Source organism: Chelonoidis abingdonii, chromosome 19, assembly GCF_003597395.2.
Source record: "Chelonoidis abingdonii isolate Lonesome George chromosome 19, CheloAbing_2.0, whole genome shotgun sequence".
Classification (NCBI taxonomy): Eukaryota; Metazoa; Chordata; order Testudines; family Testudinidae; genus Chelonoidis; species Chelonoidis abingdonii.
In genome coordinates, this window is record NC_133787.1 from 12,975,210 (window position 1) to 12,998,819 (window position 23,610).

General features: G+C 40.3%; 1 protein-coding gene and 1 long non-coding RNA gene across 3 annotated transcripts in view; one reads left to right on the forward strand and one right to left on the reverse strand.

Moving 5' to 3' along the window:
• Positions 1–7,820, forward strand: part of LOC116839448 (uncharacterized) — a 54,069-nt gene extending 46,249 nt beyond the window's left edge. The window contains exon 5 of the long non-coding RNA XR_004377148.2: positions 6,676–7,820. This is a non-coding gene — a long non-coding RNA (uncharacterized LOC116839448). The remainder of the gene's footprint in view (positions 1–6,675) is intronic.
• The window catches only part of FTO (FTO alpha-ketoglutarate dependent dioxygenase), a 343,733-nt gene that overhangs the window by 291,141 nt on the left and 28,982 nt on the right, over positions 1–23,610 (reverse strand). The window lies entirely within an intron of this gene.

The following is a 23,610-nucleotide window of genomic DNA, read 5'->3' on the forward strand; positions in this document are numbered from 1 at the left end:
AAATCTACTGTGGGGATTGCTGGTGATGCAAGTAGCCAAAGCAATCACAACGCTGCTGCTACGAAAGTTGTGACTCGGGATAATGTGCAGGTCATAGTAGATGTGTCTTGCCTGCAATGGGATTTCCCTAACCTGCAGGTGGGGGCATAGCTGGAAACCATGATCCCTTATCTTGGCACTGGAAGCAACAGGGCATCATTAAACCGCAAGGTGTACCTTTTCAATGGTGTGCAAGCAGCTCTGGATCACAAGGGACGTTTCACCAACATCCATGTGAGGATGGCTCGGGAAGGGTTCATGACACTCGTGTCTTTTAGGAACACTACTCCTGTTTAACAGCTGCAGCAAGGTTAATTACTCCCAGCACCAGACAGATAACAGTTGGGGATGTGAAATGCTGTAGTTTATCCTGGAGACTCCCATACCGCCGTTTTGATCGCCAATGGCTATTGAACGCCGATAGCACAACAGCCTGACAGTAGTCAGGCAGCTGTTCAACCTACAGGCTGAGCAAGTGCAGAATGGTGTAAATGTCGCATTTGGCCATTTAAGACGCACTGGCGCACTTATGACTCACTTAGACCTCAGCCAACCAATGTCTTCCATTGTTTTGCTTGCTTGCTGTGTGCTCCACAATCTCTGTGAGATTAAGAGAGGGACACCTTTACTGCGGGATGGAGGCTGAGGCAACACTCACCTGGCCCTGATTACATGCACTCAACACCTGGGTGATAGAGAAGCACACCAGGAGCGGTGCGCATTTAGAGAAGCTTTTTTGAAAAACCAGTTCATCATGGCCAGGGATTACAGTGTGACTGTTGTGTTTGTTTCTCCTTGATGAAACCTAACACCCCTTGATGACTCATTCCCTGTAGCCACCCCTCCCTCCCTTCGAACACAGCTTGCTTCTAAGGAATAAGTGGTCTGTTACAGCTATCCCCCTATTCCATTTTTTTTCTTACAGCTGTCCCCATACTCATTTTGTTTTCTCCGTGGCCGCCCCTTCCCTGGCTGTTAAGTTGTTTACAGGGCCACTGCCTTCTCAAAGGGAGGGCCCCTTAAAGTTGTTCACCAAGAGCCATTGCCCTTCTCAAAGGGATGGCCACTTGTGCTAAGTGGACCACTGCCACTGTTCAAAGGGTTAGTCCTGTATCACCTGTTAAACCTGGGCTCGTGTTAGGGTAGGCAATGTCCAGAGCTGCAAGACCTATTGTGTTTTTAAGATCTTGGGCGTGAGTCATAGCCTCATGTGCTTTTGAGTCACCTACTGCACAGGACTTCTCCAGACATGCTCTGTGCTCATCTACAGTTCCTGCCTCCTTCCTCCTTGTATCAAGAGGAGCCAATCAAAAGTACTGGCGGGAAACTGCCTGAGTTTGCCTTTAAAAACAGACATTTTTAACTAGCACAGAAAGGTTCCTGCATTGCTGCCTGGTCTGATCAGCCAGGGGTTCTGGGAGGTCTTTCTCCACTCTCGTTTATTTTTGAGCGTACCCCGTTTTTGAACCCCCATGAAAGAACGAATTGCTGCCTGAGAGATCTCTGATTATTGAGACCGTACCTAGCCTTCTGAAGTTCTTGTGCTTTTGCCTTGCTGCTTCCTTGGGCTGGTAAAATCCTTGGTGAACCTCTGTCACTTTATTTTTATTATTGTACTGTGGGTCTTCCCAGACACAGCTCAAGCTAAACTGTCTGTGTTCTAAAACCTCTCCTCAACTCCGTTGCACTTTGCTGACTAAAATAAGTTTGTGCGCTGCTAAGCTCTCTCCTGCGGGCTTTGCCTCGGGCTCTCTGCTTCCAGCTGTATCCACTGCTGCAGCCACCATCTTGGGCATTTTCCACTCTGCCCTCTGTAACTTCCCCATAACATAAGTGCACCATAGGTTTTGTTTTTTAGTTTAATAATTATGTTTGTTAAGATTATAGAGTGGTAAGTTTCACCTACCTTGTTCTTTGTTGCTCCCTATAGATTGTTAAGCTTGTATTTCACCTGCCTTGTTATAGTTGCTTCTTTGTTGCTCCGATAGTTGCTGTTATAGTTTTGCTTAGAATGTGATATTTGTTGTTTGCCTAGTTGTTGGTTAAGATAGATGAGGTTTTTGCGCTTTCCCTCGATATAAACTTGTTGTTTTCCCCCCGCTATTATTATCCCCGCCCCCCCGTGTGCTTAAAACCTCTCTCTAGCCGTTTTCCTTACCTTGCAGCGGCTTCAAGTGTTTCACTGCTTCCAGCCGCACTCTCCTTTCATCAGTTGCACTAATCATTCACTCTCCTCCCCCCCTTTCCTGTTCCTGACCCAGCTTTTTAGGTACACTCTTGCTATCACAGCCTCACAAATTAAGTCAGTAAATTTTCTACATTGCATAATGTTCACTTATCACCCATCCTGCTGATACATTGTATTACCATTAATACCACTGTGTTACATTGTACTATAAGGCCACCAACCACTTAATACATTCTATCTAAGATTGCTTAACCATTTGTATATAGAAGCACCATTTTATTTTGCATTTCTTTTTGGTACGTTTTGCATTTCACACTGTATCTAGAATTGCCATATTAAAGTTGAGTGCTTATTGATGTACTGTATCCATTGTGCTGACCCCACTTACTGTACCTCAATGTTAGAACTCCCTACACTGTTCAATAAGAACCCCCATCATTGCCATTGTAAACACCCCATACACCCCACCCCTTCGTATTTTATTGTTAAATTCCCACCACTTCCTTTTCCCTTTATAAAAGAAATTAATTGGACCCACCTGTGTGCTAATTGTCCCCAAGATCCCATACTGCTGGCAGGGACAAAAGTCACTCTCGTTTAAAAATCATGTATTCTTTATTAATTAATTATAAAAGAGGGGAGAGACTGACAGGTAGCCCAGGTGGTTTGGGAGGGAGGATAGGGGAAGTGAAAGGCCACTAAAAATTCATAATAATGACACCTTTTGGTTGGCTGTCACTGAGGTGGAGTGGCGGGTGCAAGGAGCCTCCCCCCACGCCATTCTTACTCATCTGGTGAGTGAGGAGGCAAGGAACACGGTGAGGGAGTAGGGTGGTTATACAGGGGCTACCGCAGCACTCTTAGATTGTCTCTGCCATTCCTGAAGCTCCACCATACGCCGAGCATGTCAGTTTGACACGCCGCAGCCCCACGTTGCATGCTGCACCCCTGATCTTCCTCCACCACCTCTCATCTTGAGTGTCCCTCCTGTCCTCATGTTCGCCCCCCCTGTCCTCATGGTCACTGGCATCTTTCCTGTACTTTGATCATGTCATTCCACTCATATCAGATGAGCTCTTTCATTGAGGGTCACTCTCATGATTTCGAGAACATTTTGTCTCGCGTCTTTTTTTTTCCACCGCCTTATCTGAGATAGCCTTCAGGACAGAGTAGGGAGCTTGAAAAATTTGCAGCCGCATGAGGGAGGGAAAAAGGAGGGAAGTATTAAAAGATAGATTTTACAGAACAATGGTTATACTCTTCCGGTGAAACAACCACTATTCACCTTACATAGCAATGTGAATTTCACTACAAGGTCGCATTCTGCATCTTATATTGAGTGGCCTGGGCTCTGGTGTTAAAGATCTCACAGACACAGTCTGGGCAGCAGAATTCGGCTTGCATGCGGCCATGGTAAGCCATCTGCTTTCATCTTCTGCAGCCTTCATATATCCAGTGCCCTCCTTTCCCAAACAGCAGTAAAGCCATTGAGTGCTGCTTCTTTTCCTGTTACGTGGCAGCAGCAGAAACCACCCCCCATCCAATTCTCTAGGATGATCGCTTTACCCTCCCCCATCTGCGTGGCTGGTATCATGGAAGTCCTGCTAAACACCCCACTGCCGCCACCGCGTGGCTGGTAGCAAGGAAGATCCTGCAGCACACGCGGAAAAGCTCAGCGCCAATCACCTCCCGCCTTCCCCCTGCTGGCTACCTGCAGGGAAGATTTCTTTTAAGCCACAGGCAAACAGTCCAGTAGGAATGGCCATCTCTATCCCCTACTTAAATTCCTGAATTTCAACCAGTTACCATGAACGATATTACTCTCCTGAGGATAAACAGCGAGATAAAGAACGGATGTTGCTTGAATGCAGCAAACACCGGCCATACGCAGCTAGGCTTTGTTATGCAATGATACCAGATTACTGTGCTACATGCATGGCGTGGTCAAGTGTCCTACATGAGGATAGGAATAAGAAATAAGGCTTGTGCCCTGCCCAGAAACCTTCTGCAAAGGCTTTTGGAGTACCTCCAGGAGAACTTCATGGAGATGTCCCTGGAGGATTCCGCGTCCATCCCAACATGTTAACAGGACTTTCAAGTAACTGTCTGGCCGCGAATGCATCCAAGTCCTCGGGCAAATTAATCATTAAAAAACGCTTGCTTTTAAACATGTCTTATATTTACAAGTACACTCACCAGAGGTCCCTTCCATGCTTCATTGTCTGGATAGTGGCATGGGAGGGCTGGGAGGTAATTCCGTCAGGGTGAAAAGGCTTGGCTGAGGGGGAGAGGGTGCCGTGTGCTCTCTGCAGCTCGTTCTCCTCTTCCTCCTCCTCATCTTCCCCGTCTGCAGAATCCTTACCAGGCTAAGATACCCCCGCTCGGAATCCAGGCCAGGGTGGGGTAGTGGTGGCGGACCCCCCTAGAATTGCATGCACCTCAGCATAGAAGCGGCATGTTTTTGGCCCTGCCCGGACTTCCGTTTGCTTTTCTGATTTCTGGTGACTTGTCTGAGCTCTTACTTGTCACAGGCACTGCTCTGATCCCTGGTATGCCTCTCTGCATCATGGCCTTGGAAATTTTTCAAATGTTTTTTCATTTCGTTCTTTTGGAACGGAGTTCTGTTAGCACGGAATCCTCTCCCCATACAGCGATCAGATCCAGTACCTCCCGTGCAGTCCATGCTGGAGTTCTTTTTCAATTCTCAGGAGACTGCATTGTTACCTGTGCTGATGAGCTCTGCGTGGTCACCTGTACTGGTGAGCTCTCCACACTGGTCAAACAGGAAATGAAATTCAAAAGTTCACAGGGCTTTTCCTGTCTACCTGGCCAGTGCATCCGAGTTCAGATGGTTTTCCAGAGCGGTCACAATGGTGCATGGTGGGATACCGCCCGGAGGCCAATACCGTAGATTTGCGGCCACACTGACCCTAATCCGACATGGCAATACCGATTTCAGCGCTATTCCCCTCGTCAGGGAGGAGTAAAGAAATCGGTTTTAAGATCCCTTCATATCGATATAAAGGGCTTCTTTTTGTGGACGGGTGCAGGGTTAAATCGGTTTAACGCTGCTAAATTCGGTATAAACCCGTAATGTAGACCAGGCCTAAGATGAGGAAGCCTGCACTGTTGCTGTCTGTAGTAGACTCCAGGGTAGACTTCAGACTCCAGGGTTAGCCAGTCCAGTATTGCCCACTAGCACTGCATCCTCTTTTGGATTTTATTTTTTCAAACTTTCAGCAGAGCAATTTTCAATGAGTTCACTTTTGCCTGATAGTAAAAAAACAAGCTGCTAAACACAGCCTCAGCCTTTCTATCTCTATCCTCAGAACATGGAGGACAAACATGTATTTCTACATATCACACAAGCATAAACATTAACATTAAAATGCTTGTGTGACTTTTCTCTTAAATAACTAAAAGTAGAATGATATACACATTAGAAGCATATTGCAATTCTTTATTAATTTTTGTGCAGAACTGTTAGGAGGAGTCCATAGGATCTAATTATTTGTAAAGCTACTCATTTATTTTTGATTGTTCCAAAAGTTGAAAAGTTAACTGCATTATGTTTACAAATCTTCACTAGGCTATTAAATGAAAACTGAAATTTGTTTGCATTACACACCACAGGACTCAGGGGAAGTTAATATATACCCATTCAAAACAATTGTGCAGAAAATAGTGGTGTTGTACAGGGCTTAGGCTTTGACCTGCTTAACTTCATTCATAGAATGCACAATCCGTCACGTACAAAAACACAGAGGAAAATGTGAGGTGTTGGTAAGTACCACTGTTAGTGAGAAACTCTGCTAATTATTACACCAAATAACCATAGTTAACAGGCCAGAGCTGTGAGAGGGGCATGTTTCGGGGCATTAAATGGCTGCCTTGGATGGAGATGAATATATTACACTATGCCCTTTAACAATAAAACAATTTTCCTGACATCTAGAAATCCATGCAGCTGTAGCAGCATAAGGGAAAGACTCAAGACTTTACTTTGCGAACAATGATGTTTTAGTGCCATCTAGTGACGTATACTTTAACTTGATTGTCTCTAAATACTTACAGTACAAGTAAAGTTCAAAAGCTGTGGCATCTATATGGAACTGAAAAGTAACCCCATGCCCACCATTTACAGGGAGAATTCAGGCAGAGGTAGGACATGCTGAGACAGTTGTCTCTCCCTCCCGTGTTTCTGAAACATAAAACACCTGTTCAAGTGCATATTTATTAAAATGAAATACGTGTGTTTTTACTGCAACTTTCCCTTACAAGCAACACAATATAGAGGGCTTGCAGAAATGGACAAAGTCTACATTAAAAATCAGAAGAAGCTCAAAAATGAATAGATTTTTTAAAAATTTTATTTGATTAATGTTAACAAAATATTTTATCAAATTAATCTACTTGAAAATTTTCATCCTGCTGTTTTCTCTTGCTAGGATATGTAGCAAAACTACAGATTCTGACTATGACTGATCTTGCACAAAGTATTCTTCTGAAGTGAAACCTGAATGAAGACATGGGAGGAAAAAACAAAAACAACTCAAAGGCCTCATTACTACTACTACTCGGTGCACTTCATAAACCAGGAATTTAGCAACTTTCAGTCTCAAAATTAGATCAGTTTGAAGATATCAGTAATGAGTTCAAATACCTAAGTGTTAGAAAATTAGAACATCCAGAGAATGCTACTTCAAAAACAAAAACATTTAAAATATAAATTCCAAACACACACATGAATTTAAAGGTACACAGGGCTAAACTCACCAAACTAATGCAGCAGAGTCCAAATTACACCTCTCTGCAGCAGTTAAACACTTGAACCCCAGGAGAGATTAATCTCAGCAGGCGGCAGTCAGTATTTAAATCAATGCCCTCAGTAGGGTTTCTGTTTGGGTGGGCAACTTCAATTCCTTCCATGGATCTTCCTTAGAACTCAATTGAAGAAGCATCTGAGGGTTCATATTCTCTGCATCATTCCTCCTACTCTTCAATGCATTATGATCCCTTGCATCTCTCTTTCCTATTGCTACAAATGAGGTTGCAACCATTTTCTGTCATCACAACCCTGTGGTGTTTCTGCTACTGACTACGGCCTATGTATACACTTACTTTGCAGTGGAACTATCCTAACCAACATTGCAAAATGGCTGAAATATATAAAAAGAGTCCTTACATTGGGAGAGAACTGAATTAACATCAAGGAAACAATCATTTTCCCAACATAGTTGTACCGTAACTTACAGACTAGCTTTTACAGGAGGAAGATGATACTGAATATATTGAACTGATAACCAAACATAAAATTGCACATTCAGGATGTTAGATACTGGTCACTAAACTTATCTTATTGCCTACAAGCTCCTTGAGTATGCAGTCTACAGAGTCTAGTAAGGAGTCTACAAGCTCCTTTCGTAAGCCCATCACTTTGATATCTTTTCCTCTGCTCATCTCTGGGATCTAGTTTCTGCCCCCTTCACTCCATAGAAAGAACAAGTGGCCTCCTCCTGGCTGAGTGTAAAGGTATCTCCTCTATTCTCATTCTCCTCAGTCAATATTCTGTTTTTGACACACATTATTTTTCCTTCCTTTTCCACTCCCCTTCCTCCTTGGGTTCTTGTGATTCTGTGACTGCCTGTTTCTCCTTTTTTCTTTCAATCTTTTTCAACATCTCCATTGGTGAGTCCTCTTCCTCCCCTCTCCCACACTCTATTCATAACTTTGTCCGGAGATTTCTTCCCTTTTCCTTCCACACTTTGTCTTTGGGTGTACCTTTTGGGAGGTCCTTTGGATGTAGGACCTCATGCAGTACTATGGCATCAACTACCACCTCTATGCAGATAAATTCTGTGATGTTGCACCCTATAATGTTTGATAGAAATATGCTTATGAGTGTAAATATGACATAACTGAAATATGTTTTACGCTAGATATACCATGTAACTTATCTTTGCAAAGGTTATGTTCTTCTGCATGTATTTATCCTATTTGGATGCATCTATCATTTTTATATCTGAAGTTATGAGCATTAGCTCTATGTTTGTATTTAAAGTGTTTGCTGTAGAAAGCACCTAAGGCAGATTTGGTCAACATAGTGTGAAGGGTTTATTCAAGTAATTAGAAGTACTTGGCTAACAATGAACCTTGACAGACACCAATCCACATCGGAGCTTTCCTGGGAACCTCCTGTAAAGAACTGAGTCATGCATGAACATGTGACTTGCCCATGTGACTCCAAAACTCCATTTTGGAGTTGGATACTGCATAGAAAAGGAGGAGGGGTTTCCACCCACAAGAGAAAGTCTGTTTAAGCCCCTGGGAAACCCCTCCATTTTGTCTTCAGCTGGCACAAAAGATAGCCTCTCCACCCCAAGGAGATGCCTGAAAGAAACCAGAACAAAGGACAGTAACTACAGGGATGTGAGGGGAGGAGGAGGAGGAGGAAATCTAGCCTGTAAAAGAGGCTTATTGGAACATCTGTGAGGGTGAGATTTACCTGCATTTAGTTTTTACTGTATTAGGCTTAGACTTGCGTGTTTTATTTTATTTTACTTGGTAATTTACTTTGTTCCGTCTGTTATTACTTGGAACTACTTAAATCCTACTTTTTGTACTTAATAAAAAATCACTTTTTACTTATTAATTAACCCAGAGTAAGTATTAATATGGGGGGGGGGAGAGAGAACAGCTGTGTATCTCTATCAGTGTTATAGAGGGTGAATAATTTATGAGTTTACTCCGTATAAGCTTTATACAGGGTAAAACAGATTTATTTGGCGTTTGGACCCCATTGGGAGCTGGGTATCTGAGTGTTGGAGACAGGAGCACTTCTTAAGCTGTTTTCAGTGATGCCTGTGGCTTGTGGGGGACGTGGTTCAGACCTGAATCTGTGTTTGCAGCAGGCAAGCATGTCTGGCTCAAACAAGGCAAGGCATTGTAGGTGGCAGGAAAAACAGGCTCAGAGGTAGTCCCGGCATATCAGGTGGCAGTCCCAAAGGGGTTTCTGTGATCCAGCCTGTCACAACTTCCATACCTATCTTGCTGGTTTATATTGGTTTTGCCAGTATCTCCTTTTAGATGTGTCATTCTCAACAGTTGAACCATGGGGTAGGGAATAGCAGTGTTCCGCCAAGTTCCACCCATAAACCAAGAGCTGCCCATTTGAGACACCAAAACGAGAGTAAAAGATGTGAAGATATTCATATAATTTCCCCTTCTGTGGACTTTAAGCAACAGTTAAATAATTAAACAATGCTGATATTGAAATCCTCAGTATGGCTCAGCAAACACTCTACTGATATGAGTAGTAACTGTAGCAATGGGAGGAGGAGGAATCCAAAGACCCAACTGGGCTTGGGGATCTGGGCATCGTGAAGAACATACAAAGAGAGTGAATCCCTGCCCTGAAAGGTTTACAATATCAACGACAGTTCACATCTCTTAGAGCTATTGTTCAGGCTGTCTGAAAACTTTGGCATACATAACTGCATTGGTTTACACCTTGCGGATAAACTAAAAGGCTTTTTTTTTTTTTAAATACATAAAGGCTAGAGCCTTAGGTTGACTCTACACTAGCACTTTTGCTGGTATGAAAAAAATGCCTCCCTGACTGACATAAGTTGCACCGAGAGAAGAGCCAGTGTAGAGATGCTCTGCCGCTGACACAGCTACCATCACTCATTGGGGATGGTTTAATTATGGCAGCGGGAGAGCTCTCCCCTGCCGGCATGGAGCGGCTACACAGGAGACCTTACAGCTGCACAGATGCAGTGGTAGCATAGACATAGCCTTACATTTCTTTGCTACTTCTTTTCTATGGAAGCTTGAATTCCAGAATACAAGATAACAGTCTCTAGAGGAGTAACATATCACCTTACCAATTTGGAACCTACTGCCTTCCAACTTCAATAAAATTCCATTTAAAAATGTTGTCCAGTGGAAAACCATCAAGCTTAGAGGGAGGGTATGTGTATGAAAGCACCTGCACCTATGTCCGGACTGTATTGGGTGTGCCTAATTTCAACTGTTAGCTCATTGAGACAGGGACCAAAGGTTAAATCATGGCCCATTGTAGTCAACAGGAGTTTCTCCATTGGTTTCAATGGGGATAGGATTTCACCCAGGTCTTGTCCCATATTTGTCAAGCACTAAATACACTGGTAGTGCACAATTAATAATAGTTCACAACTGTAATTTTTCAAACAGTCTTTGAGGCACGCTGAGTGAGCTGCTTGAATAACAATGAACACATACACTCAAATAACTATCCATACCCTGACATCTGGGTGCAATGCAAACCAATGATCAACTGCAGAGTGATGTGGAGCTTGCAGGGTTGGCTGTGATTCTTCTTATATTGTGCTATTATGAGAACATATTACATGAGTCTTAATAGTGGCTGACATTTTAGTACTCAGTTACCCTGCTGATGGGCATTTTCTACATAGAACGATACACTAGCAGAAGAAATTTAACAGCATGAAGTGGGCATTGTGGACAATTTGATCTACTGGTTTGAGCACGAGTTGGGAGCCAGGCTGGATCGGCTACCAGAAGATTAGAGTCCAAGACAGGCCAGAAGACCAATCATCAGGTGTCAGGAAGCCAGCAGAGCCAGGTTACCAGGAGATCAGAGTCAGGTGATGCAGGGGAGGCAGTCCTAAGCAGTTGCATGGACAACTTCCTATTCCTCTGCTTGGTTTAAATGGAATCAAGGAATCAGTCAGAACCCCTGATCATCCCATTAGAGGATGAGTAATATCAATCTTCAACCCTAAAATATTAAACTATTATTGCAGGAGAACACTAAATTCTACCATCCTGTCCATGGCACTGGAATCTTCTATCAAATCATAGAGTATTAGGAAACATTATGCTGGTCCAGATTGACTGCTCTGTAACATCTCCTGCAAGATTTAAAAGTGGATAATTCAGTCAACTCCTGCAGACTTTACAGTTAAAAGGAATTTTAAAATTTTAAAGTGAGAAAAAAGTTGTACTTGAAGACTAACAAAGGAAGGAAAATAGCCTTATAAATAATGTATATAAATATAAACATTATGTACACAGTCAGGGAGCTACACTTGGCAAGGGAAATGTCAGGCAAAATTTATCGCCATCAACTCAGGCTCAATGGAATTAAAATACAACAACAAAAACCCACAAAACAAACAAAAAACCTAGTGAGGTTCTGCATGAGCATTAGTCATGATCATCGCAGGATCAGGGCCTTGAGGATTAATTTTTTCTCTTAGGGATGGCTGAAGTACCTGCTTTAATTGCAGAGATAAATTCTATATCTGCATCAAATACAGTTCAAAGGAGGTGATGGGGCAAAAGATTTTCTATTTGCGGTCAAATTCCCACCCTGAGAGCCAGATTAAAGGAATACAACTTTGTGGATTCAATCTTTCATTGTATTAGACAAATAGTTCTACATAGTGGCTAGATATCGCATGATTGGAAATCCCTAAAAAATACACTATTGTAACAGCAAGAACAACTGGAGAAGTATCACCCATTGGGAGGCATACTGTAACTGTAGGTCTGGAAACCTTCATTACAAATATACTTCAGATGCTTAATCAATATTATGCCTCAGGACCTAAGATGCTACCATAAAATCAATATTGCCTCTATTTTAAGCAGCACAACAATGGGATTATTTTCTTCCTTACAAGTCTGCCATGGAGAATCTTTACCTTGCAGCTTTAGGGAACCTGCTCTTCTTGGAGCATTCTCAGAGCTATGACACCCTTGAAAAGGGTAAAAGGAGGAGGCTGCAGGAAGGCATGCCTTGGTACAAAAACATGCACAACATAGTTCTCTGCTCTTATACAAGAGTGCCAATGGACCCTACCATTAATTGAGAAATCACCATATGCTGATCACGGCAAAGAGGGAAGTTTAGGAGTGCCACCGACTCATTATATTGGCCCTATTGCCAAGATCTTTTCAAGAACAATATTAATAAAGATTTTTAAAGGAATGCTTTCTCTTGTTCTATTAAATGGATGCTGCTGTACAGAAATAGAATTTGGGTAAGACAGTGAATGATAACTTCTCTTATCATATATAGCAATTTTCATGCAGAAAGACCCCAAAGTGCTTTAAACACAGGCCATAAAGTCAGTATGAAAACCAGGAATGGTCCTCCTACTTTAGTTCCTAGGCATGTACCAAGATAAACAGACTGTGTTTATGTTTCAGCTCCAATATTTTAAAGTCCAAGTAGTCAATTCAGCACAATGCCTAGCAACTTGGAACTCATATTCTATTGAGGAGCAATGCACATGAAAATCTTATTCCCAATATAGATTATTGCTATGCTGAAAGATGTTCTATGCATGCATCTTTCTCTCAAAGATGGATAAAAATCTGATTGCCTCATCATTGGGGAAATGGAAAGCTTCTAGCACAAAACTTCCAGATATATTACACAGAAAGGATACATATAGTAGTAGGATTATGAGAAATTAAGTTAAAATAAAGATCTGCAGTGAAGAAAGAGCAGTGTGAGTGTAACTCCACTCTTTCCTTGAGGACAAGTTATGGGATCTAGCATCACACAAGAACATGAGTTCAAAGAGCTGACCCTAGGGACATGTGTGCCTCCTCACTTGCAGAGCCCCCAATCCAGCTGAGGAAAACCACTCCAAAAAGGGAGTGCAGACTTCTTGAGATTTGTGGCCTTCTTAAACCTATTTATCAGCCACCTCATTATCTCAAGACCACAACAGTTAGTTGTGACTGTAGCATAGCCTTCAAACCTGACATCAGCAGAAGCTGCCATGGCATATTTTGCAGATTTCAAGCAATGAAGTGGGTCCACCTCTGCGTCTGTGCTGTTCAGCCCTCACTTAAGGCACCTTAGCTAATTCCTGCATGGTGCCATGCTAATATTGTCAAGGACCCAGTCTGTCCTGTGGTCAGAACTCCACCTCCCTCCCCATACCACACACATACAGAGTCTTACAGCCAGAGACGGGGAATTACTGCTGGTTGGACAGCAGTAATCTCCCATGATTTTTACACTGGCAGATAAAATTGTTCTAAGGGAGCATGCCACATTAAATGGCTGTTCCCTGACCATATTCCTTTTGAATACAACAAAGTTCCCTCATAACAGTCACAGAGGGAAGAGAGGATGCTACATCTTTGGGGTAACACAGCATTAAGTGGAAGAATCATCCGACAATGGTGAGAGTTTCCATACCCCCTTCACTTCTTGACTTTTCTGTTAAAGGATGCCAATGGTGGATTAATAACAACTAGACACGGAAATAAATCACTAAACATCTGTCAGAAAGCAATACCAACCTGGGCCAGAATTCAGACCAACAAAGTAGAGATGAAAGATTCCATGTTATACTACCCCATCTGTTCAGTCATTCAATCCTCCACAATTCTAGCCTACTATAACGTCAAGTAAACTGAATGATTTTTTAGCAGCAAATTCTAAAACAATATGTGGATAACAAATAGCTACATTTTTTCTCTTTTGATGTCACCCATAAAATTAATACAGAAAAAAGAAAAAAGTGCTTTAATGTTATTCTGTTTTACTTCATTTTCAATGTTAACAATTTTTTTTAATTGTGTGACATGACAGATCATTAAATCTAAACAGGTTTATAATAGTAAGACAAACTCCATACAGTATTTAAAAAAAAAAAATCCAATGTACTTGTCACCTTTGTTTTTTTTCTTCCCTATAACTAATAGCTACCTGAAATGATTCTACTTTAAAGCATAGGAACTTCTACCACAGTATATCTTCTCTTGATACATTATGAAATTAAATTATACTATGCTTCTGATATATTAAATTTCTACTGAAAATTATGTAAGAAGCTAAGCATGACGTATTTTTAAAAGAACATTATGAGCAATACAAACTATTGTATAATCATCACTGGCAAGTTCTTAAAAAAACCCACAAAAAACAAACAAAAACAAAAAAACAGGGCAGCAAACACAGCGATCATGTAACTCAAGGATTTTGGATACTATAAAAAAAAAGGATTTATTTCACATATGACTGCTAACTTATGCAACCCCAGGAAAAATGTGGATGTCTCATCTTGTATTTGTGCATTCTTTTGCTCATAGTCACATTATTTATTTTCTTTGGTACTTAAATAGCAGATTTTTAGGACCAGCTCTGATCTGTTACCCTGGTATAAGTCTAGAGTAATTCCATGGACCTCAACAATTATTCTAGTCTTATAATAGAGATCAGAATTAGTTTATAGTACTAAATATTTGGATGTTATATAACTAAGTATTTATTCAGATCTCTAGTTCTCTCTTTCTAAACTCAGTAAACCCTTAAACATTGCATAATAGGTATTGATTGATATTCACATATTAAGTGTCCTGGTTACATCCATAACAAAAAGTCTTGCCTAACTAATGAAACATCATAGATTTTGAATCAGAGGTTTAGTATGATTATAATTCAACTTCTGTTTTTTAAGTGAACCCCACAGGAAAGACCTCCCTTTACAATGTGCACCTTACAGCAAAATCCACGCAAAATTCCCTGGTTATTAAAAAAAGACACCATATAGACTGAACTGTGTTGCATTTGATTCTATTCAACTTAACAATAACCACAGTCTCTTTTCTATTGTCAAGTTGCTCTCTATACATGTAAATATTTAATGCTCTTACTATCATTCACTCAGTGATCTTATTGTCTGATCAAGCCTCTATTTCTGTCTCTTAGATACACTTGAGGATAGCATTTTTTCATGTCTGCTGCTCAATCACATAGAGCCCTTGCTTCTCAAAGGTTCTTCAAAGTTCAATAATTTATTAAACACTGCATGCAAGGGTCTCTACCATTCGCAGAAATGCATAACTGTAGAATATGTTAAACTATTAAAGCATCTCTGATGAGAAACGTTATTTTTTAAAAATAATGACAGTAGCATGTTGTGCACAAAGTATTTTACACCCTCTGTGCGTAGGCACTTAATACAGTGAATAAGCTGTGTTTATGCTGTGGGTTCTGGAGACAATTTAAAACCACAAAAGTGAATATCAAGTATTTCCTGGTCACTAGCAAAAAAAACACAAAACAAACAAACAAAAAAAACTTCACAACTTTATAAAAGTGTATTGTTTGAGTACACTTTGTTTCATAAAATTCTCTGGTCCCAGAACGGGTACCAGAGATTAATTTTATCAGTCTTATGTAGCCATATGCATTAGTCATTATTTTTCTCTTGGCATCTTTTCGATTTTCTACCAAATTCCTCTGTTCTTCTGATCGTGTGCATGGGTATATATGTCTGTGTATGTATACACACACACACACGATCAGAAGAACAGAGGAATTTATATCTCACACACAAACACACACACACACACACACACACACACACACACACACAGTTGAACCCTTGGTGCTTTCAAAGATTCTTTACTGCATTATAACAGCTTCTAAGCATTTAGGGAGCTAAATGCGCCATTTTTTGTTCTATTACATAAGTTTATGGTATTATATTATGTCATATGCTATAATTATGTGTGACAGTATGCAATGCATGTGTTACACACATATTAAGTGCTCTCACATGCCCACAGGACCAAATTTTCAAAAGAGATTACCACTCAACACAGTTTCCAGTAAAGTACCAAAATAATTGGCCAGAGATCCACAAATGCTCAGCACCTATAGCTCCCATTGTTCAAATTCTCTCCTGATATACATGAGGGCAAGTTTCCACTACTTTCACAGGAAAATATGCCTCTGTACATACCTGAGGAGATTAACTATATTATACTGTACTTTGTGGTCCAAATTTTCATGTATCTACATACATATCCTCTGCAGTCCAAATTCCACCCATACATAAGCATTCAAATGAAGCTAAGACAACATGGATGAGATTTTCAAAAGCACTCAGCATTGGCCTAACTCTGCTCTCATTGCAGTCATTAGGAATGTTACTATTGACTTCAATGGGGGCAAAGCAGAGTTAGGCCAAAGTTTAGAGCTTTTAAAAATCTCACCCTACATGTATAACAAGAGGGGCTATGATGAATAGACATTTAAAAATATTTAATGGTCACATAATTTTAACAAGTTGAGCCTGTTATTCTTTTACTTTTTAAAAACACAATATAATTTTTAATCATAATGCTTTTTTAATTTTATAAAGTACAATAAAAATCCACTGCATCAGTCCAAAATAACATTTGGGCAAAACTTGTTTTTCTATTAAAATTTTTTGTCACTTATCTTTTCAAAGTGAACCTCCTTTTTATTGTAGTTGAACAGCAAGCATTGTGACCAGGACATTTAAACTTTATTGAAATAGTGAGAAAGCACAATTATTCTTTCCATCCCAATGGACTTTTACTCAGTATGAACATAAGACAAGATCCTGCTAGTCTTCAATGAAGCTAGAAGGAATGAAAAAGCTGAATTCAAAAATTCTGCATCTCATTTAACATTGTTAATGCAAATTAAGGTTAAATATAAATTAAATTAATATTTAATAATTTGAAAACTTTTTTGTTTCTTTCTACTGTTTAAACACTACAAGTTAATTATAAAATAATGTAAAACATGTATGGATTTAAAAGAACTTTTTCAACATTTGCATTATTATTTCAAGGCCTATTGTCACTGAAGAAGTGGAGTCCTTGACGCTATGCTACCTTAAAGTACCATTCTTGCAGACAGACAGAAGGACTACAAATGAGGGCTGTAGTAGGAAAGACGTGAGACATCAGCATGGAATGGCAATGATGGGAGGATAGCTTGGAAAGGATGATCTATGTTAAAAGGAACCAAGTATGACTGGGCAGGGGGGAGAGGGAGAGAAGAAATCAAATGTTCCAGCTATAGAGGAAGGACCACAGTATATAGCCTTACATCTCACTATGAAACAACAGTAAAGCTTATAGGAGCACAGTCTGATGTTATGTGATGACAGGGCACCACATATAGCCACAGATGCAAAACCCAGAGCGCTCCCCAATGAAATATCTTTTCAAAGCCTTTGAACTGTATTTATAGGGCTAGCATCTTTGCTGTGTGAAACTCTCACAATAAAATCCAATGCAAGGTGAAACTTGCCTCCTTTAGGGTTTTATATGCAGAGTCTGCCATTAAAAAAAAAAAAAGGGAGCATTTACTATCAATTACCATGTTGTAGTATGGGAGATACATATTTACTTGATTTCTCGTTAGACTGACCTAACACTTGGTAAAGCACCCCCATCCTTTCATGTGTTTATACGTGCTCCTGTACTTTTTACTTCATACATCTGATGAAATGGGTTCTAGCCCACGAAAGCTTATGCCCAAATAAATTTGTTAGTCTCTAAAGTGCCACAAGGACTCCTCAGATTTTTTCCTGATAGAGACTTACACGGCTACCTCTGAAACCTCTCAGAAACCAGTGTAGTAACTGTTGGAAAATGCTGACTTTTTAATTGCAAACATTGTATACAAAATACTACTTTTGCACCTCCGCAAGAGAATAATTTGGCCACAAATAACTAGAGTGGCCTATTTTGGAATCCTTGTTCCCAATGAGCATTAACCTTGTTCTATAAGCAAATTGGACAGTACTATATATCAGTGAAATGTATCTCTTTGCTAATATGAATGCTTCCCAAATACACAATACCGCTCAGTACAATACATTAAGCATTAATACAATACAGCTTTTTCTGTAAGGTGAGTGAATACCAAGGGTTGTAATAATAGTTAAACTTTTTCCAAATATATGCTGGATGCATTCCACTTGGACTCCACTGCTTATTTGTCCCTGGAACAGGTGAGGCCAGGGATGAGAAAAATTGTGTGTGTGTAGTGACTTGCCAAGTGTGGTCAATAAGGAGAGAGTAGAATTTTATTATTTTTACATGAAATGTATTGTTTAGTACAAAAAGGCCACAACTTCTGAACAAATGGACCCATAAAGATTTATTAGACTGGACTGTTACATTACCTGTATTTTGTCAAAAATTATTTTCCAATTCATTTGAATTATGCTAACTGGATTTTACAATAACGTCTAGTTTTATTTCTTGTTAAATAAAGTTTCCCTGCATTTGTGTGTGTGCGCGCCTATTTCAACTAGGTTTTGTTGACCATCCTCTACAACATAAGATTCTTAAACTCAATTCCTAATCAGGCCTTCCCTCATTAAAAAGTGACCTTTCACCTCTTATGCAGCGATACTAACATAAATTACATTTTGTTGTAGCCCAAAGGTGATAGAGATGAAAGTAGGATAAATAAGGAATAATGCAGAAGCCAGTTGGGTCAGCCTTTCATTATATTCCTTTCAGATGCTATTAATCTTGCTTCTTGTCAGCAGACTGAAAATAATTACTTCTTCTAACCTATGTTGTACACACAACTAGCAATAAGGACAGGTCCTGAAAGACAAATCATTTTTGGTCCTCATAAAAAGCACTTTAAAATGATACTATCTGGGCACCATGGCATGCTGTTCACATTCTGACACAAGTAGGACACAGTTCAACAACTGAATTTATACAGCCACATACATGGCACGAATTTGCTCACAATATGTCATGAGCAACAGATAAAATATAAAAAAAAAAAATCAGCAAATTCAAGGCCACAATACAATATTTATTTACTTTTCATACCAAGCTCCTCTCTCAATTCAGGCTAATTCATGATGCAAACTAGGGGACATCTCTGAAAAGTTATGACAGGAGGAAATACAAAAAAGAGACCCTCAGACTTTTTCAATCTATCACCCAGTGTGTCGTGGTTGCCCTCTGGTTTCCAACAATCAACAGTAACTTAATCACACCTGAAAGTAGATGGTGGTATAAAGGACCTAATGGGAATCCTTAGACTCCAAGAACATGCACATTACTAGAAAGCACCACAACAATGGAAATTAAACTTTAAACTATTTGTACAAGTACAATCTGGACAGCCACAGTGAAAATGTAGGTTACGCTGTGTAATTTCCAAGTAGCTAAGTGCATGTAACATTTTTATCAATGACTTGTAAGAAAACATAAAACAAAGATTGGCAAAGTGATAAATAATGAAGACAGGACACTGATACAGAATGATTTAGATCTGTGTGTATGCAAACAATATCTGTTTTAATACAGTTAAATGTAAATGTATATATCTAAAAAGAAAGAATGTAGCCTGTACTTACATAATGGGGGACTCTTTCCTGGGAAGCAGGGACTCTGGAAAAGGTTTGGAGGCCCTGATGGCTAATCAGCTGAACATGAGCTTCACGTGTGATGCTATAGCCAAAAAGGCTAACATAATCCTTGAATGCACAAACAAGGAAATCTTGAATAGGAGTTGGAAGATTATTTTATGTCTTTATTTGGCACTGGTTTGACCACTGTTGGAATACCGTCCAATTCTGATGCCCACAATTCAAGAAATATGTCAAATTGGTGATGGTTCAAAGAAGAGCCATCAGTGTGATTTAAGGATTAGAAAATACAGCTTAGTGATAGATTCAAGGAGTTTGTTCTATTTAGTTTTTAAAAAGAGACAGTTAAGGGTTACCAGATCATAGTCTACAAATCTGGGAGACAAATATTTGATAATAGATTCTTCAGTCTAGCAGACAAAGGTATGACAAGATTCAACTGCTAGACAAATTTAGAATGGATATAAGGCATATATTTTTAACAGGAAGGGTAATTAATTAATGGAACAAATTTACTGAGCATCGTGGCAAATTCTCCATCACTGGCAATTTTAAATCAAGACTGGATTTAATTTATTTAATTATTTATTTAGTGAGATATGCTCTAATTCAAAAGGAAGTATTTGGGAGAAGTTCTTTGACTTGTGTTATACGGGAGATCAGGAGATCACAATGGTCCCATCTTGCCTTGGGATCTGTAAATTGAGAAGGATGTTGCTGACCAGACAACCCAATGATGAGAAGCTGAGATATGTGCACCTGAATAGATCCCAAAAGAAAACTATTTTTGTTTGGTTTGGTTTCTGTTGTTGTTTTAAAGTTATTCAATGAAAGCAGGCTGTTTGAGGTTTCAGGGGGAGGGGAGTGGGCAGGGGCTGATTTGAATGTAAACGTTGCCCTGCAGTTTTTGCAATCCAAACATTGCAACCCAATACTCTTGTATCAGAACCAAAAAGTTAAAGTGATTATTAAAGAAAAAAAGTAAAACTGACTTGTCAATTGTATTTATCCAAGTTGAGTAACACTGAAAAGGCATTAGTTATTTAACAGCCTTACAATTCCTTAACTCCAAGCTGTTTAGGAAGGCCTTGGTCTGTTTGTATGGTACTAGCACAATGGGACCTCACATCCTTATTGAGGCCTCACAGCATTACTGTAATATAAATAATTTAAAACACAAACTTAATTACTTGTGCTACTAATTATTTTTAACCTAAACATGTCCCTTGAAGAAGGTCAACTCTTAGGGCCCTATCCTGCTCCAATGAAAATCAATGGCAAAACTTTGACTTCATTGGGAGAAGGACTGAGAATTTAATGCACTGTCATAGGGTATGGCTACACTTGCAGCCGTACAGCGCTGCCGCGGGAGCGCTCCCGCAGCAGCACTTTGAAGTGTGAGTGTGGTCACAGCGCCAGCACTGGGAGAGAGCTCTCCCAGCGCTGCAGGTACTCCACCTCCCCGTGAGAATTAGCTTACAGCGCTGGGAGCCGCGCTCTCAGCGCTGGGGCAGTGTTTACACTGGCACTTTGCAGCGCTGTAACTTGCTTCGCTCAGGGGTGCGTTTTTTCATACCCCTGAGTGAGAAAGTTGCAGCGCTGTAACGTGTCAGTGTAGCCAAGGCCATAGTCACAAGATCACCCAATACTTTATTTCATCACCATCATTATCTACATAGCTGTGCAAATCTGCCTGTCGCTGTAAGGAAGGCAGTGTAAGCTAGTGGTTGCAGCACGGGCTTGTAATTAGGAGACCTAGGTTCTCTTCTCAGCTCTGATACTAAATCTGCTTTTTGAACTTGAGCAAGTCACTCAGCTCTTCTCGAATTTAGTTTCTCCATCTGTAACTTGCAGCTAAAACTAACTCCTCCTCCCAAGGGGTTGTGAGATTTATCAATTAATGTTTATGAAGCAGTAAGAGGCGATCTTTAGATGCATGGCTGTATACGTATTTATTATCATTAGGCAAAAAGAATACAGTTTAACACAGACCACTATGATATATATCTACATCTGCTTGTGCCTGAATGTGATGTTTAGCCTAATTCAGATCTGGTATAAGAAAGTCAATACCACTGACTTCAGTGCAGTTGCATCCATATACACCAGATCTGAATTTGGCCCTTTGCCAATGAGGAGATTAAGGATCATGGACATCAAGATGAAGCAAGGGAAAGGAGGCTGTCCAGTCTAGCTATGTAAGCACTAAAAGTGCCAGGGAAATCTGCCCAAGGATAATACGCACACGTCTACAAGTGAAGCTTGAGAACTAAAAAAGTGAAAAGCAGAGCAACAACTAGAAAAGTATAAGAAACAGAAGCAATCACGAGCAAGGACTGGAGCAAGCACAGGCAGCTTAAGAGTGAGACCTGGAGTAGTGCAAGAGAACCAAGAGCAAGGTCCAACACTGCAGGAAAGCCAACAAACAGCAATATAGTGGTTCATATCTTTCAAAGTAGTAAGTGCAAACCTGGGTACTTGCCAGGTTTTATGTAATTTCTGTATTTCAATTACAGATTTTCGTGGTAGAAAACAATAATTTAGTCTACCTGCATCTCCCTCCTTCTTTTGGTACCTCATGGCCAATTATGGTAAAAGTTGCTCAACAAGACGCACATGTAAAAAAATCCCTTTCACGGACCAGATGCAAATTTAATTACTTCAAGTTAAGCATTCCATCTTGTCTAGAGGTCCTTCAAAAATGCAGCTGTAAACAAGCACTACATTGCAATCAGGTGTCAAGGGCTTATTTGATCTCTTGCAAAATATGTCACAAATCACTGGCAGAAACTGGGTCGAGAGGAAGAACAAAGGAAAAAACTGTCAATGGACTAGGTAGCTCATGTGAGTGTGCCTATTAGTGCACTGGATCTTTCTGCTCCTGTCTAATGCTGTCCATATAAAGTGTTCCTAGTTTGACAGTGTTCTGTTATCTTGCATTTGATGTAATTTTTCTACAGTAAGCAGAAATCCGTGGAAACGGCTGATAGAGTAACCAAAGGAAACACTAAAGATACCAATATTATTCTACTATAACACCAGCTGCATGTTATTCTTCATTTCTTACACACTATGTACCTTTTTAAAGGTACCTCAATATATATTTGAGAAATCATAAACAACCACATAAGTTTTAGAAGCAAATGAGCTTTACTTTCCAAAAGGCCTACTGAAGACCTCAGGTAAATGATAGCTAACATGCTCTTTAAAGAAAGAGTATAACCGCTTCGTAACACCTCGATAGGGGCACTATGCCTCTGAAGCATTAGGCTATGACATTATCTGATTAAAATATGACCATATAGATCATTGTTGCAACTACTGTTATATATTTGCAGCAAATATTGTACAAAGGTTGTGGAGTAAGATGTCTATGAAAAGGTTATAATTTGCTGCTTATGATTATGCTATCTGTATATGTGTATCATTGGCTCTATACCTGGATTTCCAATATTTGCTCCTGGGGTAACGCCCACAAAGTAATCAGCCAGATATGTCATGTAAGAGATCTGCAAAGATGTCATAATTTGCTAGATAGGATAATCTGGTTTATATGTTTGTATCACCTTTGTATTATGAGCAGCAAAAAGTCCTGTGGCACCTTATAGACTAACAGATGTATTGGAGCATGAGCTTTAATGGGTGAATACATCCGACGAAGTGGGTATTCACCCATGAAAGCTCATGCTCCAATAAGTCTGTTAGTCTATAAGGTGCCACAGGACTCTTTGCTGCTTTTATCGATCCAGACTAACACGGCTACCCCTCTGATACTTTGTATTATGAGTTACAGATGTGTCTGTATTTCAAACTTATGCTATGCTTCTGGGTGACACCCCCAGACAGTTTGGCATCAGCACTGCGTAGCCTGCTTGATGGCCCATTAAGGACCATCAGCTATACAACTGACCCATTGAGAGAGGGCAGATACCTTATGACTCAGCAAGCTTGTTTCCCTTAGTTCGTTCATGTATCCAGGCGGAGTTCCTCTGAGCGGCGTCCACTGGCTCCCTTGACGCCTTCGAGGAGCAGTGGGCGCTGTCCAGGGTTCTCTGCTCAGTGTCCCCATCAGGCTCCCTTCTTATGACCCTTTGACCTCACTCCTGTCCCTGTTCTTTTAATAGTTGTCCCCCAGAATCAGTGGGGTTCTGAGGTCCTGTGGATCCTCCCCTTAGGCTGGGGGGG